The 5,526-nt window shown below is 32.6% G+C and overlaps 1 pseudogene; it reads left to right on the top strand.

Annotated features, from left to right (window-relative positions):
- The first annotated feature begins 181 nt into the window (after positions 1-181).
- Positions 182-5,526, top strand: LOC121392405 (annotated as a pseudogene).

Genomic DNA, 5,526 nt, shown 5'->3' with positions numbered 1-5,526 from the left:
GGTTCAAAATACGAACAAACATTTATCCATTGTCTTCTTTCTTATTTCATATACTCTATACAAGTAGTATTAATAGTATGTTTGACAAGCAATGCTGTGCTTTGTTGTTCATAAGACAAATGAACATTGGAAAGTAATTTTATGATATAATTCGGTGTTTCTCAGGAGAGGAGTCTACTAGTGGCGGTCCTGTTGGACACATGGTGTTCCACTAACATATGAAAAGAAGTTCCAGATGGAAAGTTGGGACACTTTAGGACATTCTGCTCGGTAAGTATAAGCTTTAATGGCATATGTTATGTATATTGTGGTGTATAATGAATATGTTTTTATATATGTATGTGTATGTGTTTTCCTTTATAGAACAATGCATTATCTCAACATATAAAGATATACTGCTCTAGAGATACAATAATTGAAGACTCCTTTCAACAGGTGAGATAGAATCCTTTTAACTAGATCTCCATTGCTGGTTTGCTAGTTTAGTGTATCCATTTTCTCTGTCTATCTATCCATTGTTTCATTCTTAAGTTCATCTATCTTTCCATCAATCTATCTATGTATCCATTGTAGGTTATGCGATTTGCATCACAAGATCTTCGTTAGACTCTCTTTTGTCATTTTCAAGGAGAGGAAGGGTTGATTATGGGGGTGTGGCTAGGGAGTGGTTCTTCCTTCTTTCACATCAAATGTTAAATCCAATGTATTGTTTATTTGAGTTATGTTGGAGATAAGAATTATCAATTACAAATTAATCCAGCCTCTCCGGGGTCAATCCAGAACATTTACAATATTTCCGTTTTATTGGAAGGACAGTTGCCATGGTGAGAGAGAGAGAGGGAGAGGGGGGGAGGGAGGGAGAGAAAATAAAGAGAGGAGAGATGTGTGCTAAATTCAAAATTATCTTGATGACACTAAATTTATTTCATTAACACCTTTCATATTCAACATTTCTTAGGCGATGTTTCATGGAAAGTTTATTGACAATGGTTTCAGTATGACATTTTATAAACAGTTACTGAATAAGAATTAACCTTAAAAGATTTAGAAAACATTGATCCTGAATTCTATAACTCATTAGTCATGGATCAGGTAAGAGAAAAAAGTAATTATATATTTAATTATTAATATATAATATAAGTTAAGTATGGCAAGAATTGTTAAATTTTTACAAGTACATAGTTTTTGCTAGCTAAATTTGATGGTATCCTCCTTCTCAAAGTGAGTCCTGGACTATTCTCTACCAGCAAGGTTCTGGTAGCTAAGCTAGTATAGTGATTCTTAATGTTGAGGTTATGGGTTCAAGTCATAGTTAGTTTTCACTTTTTGTTTACTGGCATACAATTTATTTAATTAGTTGAGTGGGAGTAGCATATCCTACATTGTATAACCTCTGTGTTGTGATAAGGTCCTGGTGGCCTGGATTGTGATAGTTGATTTGTATGCTATATCAAACGTGTGTGAATAATAACTTCAGTGTTGGTGAATTCCCATAATTATATTTATTATTTATTTCCTCTTTGTTTCCTTCTCTCTCTCTCGAGAGACAACAATATCGAGAGTGTGGTCTTGAGATGTACTTTGCACAAGATTACGAAGTACTGGGTGTGGTCAAAAAACCACGAATTGATCGATGGAGGAAGTGAGAAGTTGGTCACAGAAGAAAACAAACTTATGTATATAGAGTAAGAACCCACTTGTAGTAACCTCCATCTACCTGTTCTAACAATGTCTTACCTTTATGTTATCTCTTTGCTATTATTTGTCTTAACATTCTTTTCATTCATCCATCCATTTATTATCATTCATCCATTAATCTATTTATTTATCCATTGATCTGAGTATTAATTCCATTTACTCTCTTATTAGTCTTTTAATGCAATGGAGATTTACAAGAGGTGTAGAACAACAGACAAAATCTTTTATGGACGGATTCAATGAAGTAGTTCCTCTTGAGTGGATACAAATATTTGATGAAAATGAACTAGAGGTTTGTATTAATAGACATAACATAATATATGCTATACTTCAATGTGAAATTTAAATATATCTTAGACCCTATATCTTAAACCTTGGAACCTATGTATTAATTTTTTTTGTATTGAATAGGCACTTTTGTCATATATGAATAGCCACTATTACTATGTTAAATTGTTTGAGTAAAAATATGAGTCTTTATTAATGTTACACAATACTGATTAAACTACTGTAATAAGAGCATCTGTTCTGATTAGTGTCAATTAGTGTGAGGGTCCACTTGCCAGCCACATATTTTACTATTGAGAAATTTGTTTTCCATAGCAACTGATCTTGTTAGAGTGACTTCACTCTCTCCCAACTGTGTAGCGATCACATTATCACAAGGCTTTCTTAGAAAATGCCCAACCTATATTTGATAGCCAAAACAAATTGCTACTAGTTCTAAAGGATAAGAATTATTGGGAACTTTACAGTGCGCACTGAAATTACTGTGGTCACATTATTACAAGGCTTTCTTAGAAAATGCCCAACCTATGTTTTATAACAATAATAATTGCTACTAGTTCTAAAAGATAAGAATTATTGGGAAATTGTGCAGCTCTCGCTGAAATATTTCTTAGAAATTATCATTTGATAATAATAATGATGTAATAATGAAAAGGTCCCGCCTAATTTTGATAACAATGATAATTGCTTCTAGTTCTAAAGGATAGGAACTATTGAGAAATTGTGCAGCCAGCAGTCAGAAGTTATCATTAATAATGATGTAATAATGATTAGTAATCTGGATTGTTTAATTATGAAACTATGGTTATGTAAAATACTTGTAATCATACTGTGTAGTCATGACAGTCACTTTGTGTAAATCACTATATATTATCATAGTTTTGTGTCGTCCAATATTAGATTACATGTAGTACATTAATTTCATAATTACCTCTTTGGAGTAATATGTGTGTCTCTATAACATCAGTTTATGAAATGGTGTGGTAACTGAAATTGTGTGTCACTGCAAGAATGTAAACTTCACAAATTCCATTAGTTATTTTTAAATTCTCTCTCTCTCTCTTGCACGCACACACACGCACACACAGCTAATGTTATGTGGTATGCAAGAGATTGATGTCAGTGATGGGAAGAATAAAGAAGAACACTATTTATACGGGTGAAACTACACAAGAGGAAGCAAACCGATACAATGGTTCTGGCAGGTACAAACAACAAATCATATTACTAATATAATAGATAGATAAAGATTTAGTCTTATCTCCTTGAGACACTTTGTATTTAAGAGATGTCCTCTCCTTATTCAGACGCTTGTTTTCTGTCTACAATTGTTATTAAGGCTTTATATTGAGGATGCCCTCTCTATACTAAGAACAGTTTCCATGGTTACATTAGAGAGAGTCACACAGTTTCGAGATTAATGTAAGACTTAGTATTACAAACCAATAAATGTACAAGCTTTATGTTAAGTCACTTCTTTATATAACTTCTTCATATCTGTGAGTCATTAGTAAACTCTCTCTCTCTTGTCTTGCTTGTTGTTATAAACGTACAAGCATTAGAAATGGCTTCAATCAGGTTTCTAGCCATGATACAATGTCATGAGTGGCAACAAATGATTGTCACATGAAAACGAATCGTTACAAAATTTGACTGTAATCTTTTTTGAAGTTTTCTGGAATACATCTTAACTGTATTGTATTTCCATTAATGGAGGGAAATCTAGTTGTAATAAAGATACTTCCTTACGACATAATGTATTCCAATGTGATGACTTTCATACTGCAGTTGATACCTTATCAGGAGGAAATCAACTTCCCTAAACACAAACTAAACAATAATGATTAATCTGCTTTATTCAACGCTACATTGTGTGAAGTGGCTCCACTTATTGGTATGTATCTATATCAATCATATGACAGTATCAAACAATACTGTTTTAAGCTTATACACAAACTAGTTATTAACACTTTAACAATGAGGTTTATAATAGACATTTAGAGACCTTGGAAACTGTCTTTAATATAGAGGTTAAAATACACTAATATAATATCTATTATCCTTAGCAGTCTTTATAGGGCTATTGTGTTTAACGCCCACTCTCATTAGTAAATAATGAGCATGTAGTATATTATCATTGAAGTAATTTTGAGTGAGTGTAAACAACAAATGCTATTTACTATCATGTTTTAAATGGAATCCTTACTGAGTAAATAGGACTGTACCAGCAGTTTATGTGGTATTACTATTTTGTTCTTCGTACTTGATATAATTCCTTTAATATGTGTGGTTTGGTTTATAGGTTGTGAGGGAGATGGACAACGAGAAACGAGTGAGATTATTACAGTTTGTCACTGGTACTTGTCGACTGCCAGTGGGAGGTTTTTCAGAATTAATGGGTAAATATAGACAATATGTTTACATGTATTGTATAAAAATAGGTCCTATAAGGACATGTACACCATCCATTGATCCATTGTCAAATTACACTATAAACAATATATTTCTTTATTCATCCCATTTATCTTGTTATTCATTCTTTATTTGTCTCTATTATCTATCATAGTCTGTCCATCTATCCATCTTTTCAGCCATTCATCTATCAATCAAATCTATTTATCTATTCACACGTACATGTACAACAATTAATGATGATTAAATTCCTTTAACCACACTACAATTTACTCCTTTAAAAGACTCTATAAATGTCTTCTTCTATACTCTCAATATTACAGTGTATCTTTCTTCAGGGAGCAATGGTCCTCAGAAATTTTGTGTGGAACGTGTTGGAAAGGATTCTTGGTTACCTAGAAGTCATACATGGTTTGTAAATAGGAAAATATTATATGTACTTTTGTGTTACCATAGTAACCTAGAATAGCTACCATTAATAAACTCTAGACTAGTGAACATCAGTACTGACTACAGTGACCTAGAATAGCTATCAGTACTTAACCACAGTAACAGTAATGATGCTAGGTTAGCATCAGTAGTGATGCTTATCCTAGCATCACTACTAAAAAAATACACACTCATAAACAAAACTAATACTAGTGGTCTCTCTATTAACCTCAAAGTTAATCCTTATTAACCAACCAGTCTAGGGTGAGGGCTACTTTGGTAGGGTATACATGCATATTTCTATGAATTCTTAATTGAAATGAAATGTGATAGCTTTCTTATCCCTAGACTCTTGATATAGTACTTACTTCAAGTGGCAACATAAGCCATATATATATTTTTAATCATTGGGTGTTGTCTTTATTTTAATTCCTATTTGTTCTTTGCCTCTATTGAATACAACAATATGTGACAATATATGATAATATATGGTATTTGAAATTGTAGTCACTGTAAGAATGTAGATTGCATTAGTTATTTAAATTTTGTCTTGTAATGTCCCTCCCCCCCCCCCCCCCCTCTCTCTCTCTCTCTCTCTAGTTTTAATCGACTCGACCTACCACCATACAAAAATTATGATCAACTCAAAGAAAGTTTTTATTTGCTATTGAAGAGACAGAAGGATTTGGACAAGAGTAG

The sequence above is a fragment of the Gigantopelta aegis genome, unplaced genomic scaffold (genome assembly GCF_016097555.1).
Source record: "Gigantopelta aegis isolate Gae_Host unplaced genomic scaffold, Gae_host_genome ctg3750_pilon_pilon, whole genome shotgun sequence".
Classification (NCBI taxonomy): domain Eukaryota; kingdom Metazoa; phylum Mollusca; class Gastropoda; order Neomphalida; family Peltospiridae; genus Gigantopelta; species Gigantopelta aegis.
This window is presented reverse-complemented; position numbering and strand designations above follow the sequence as displayed.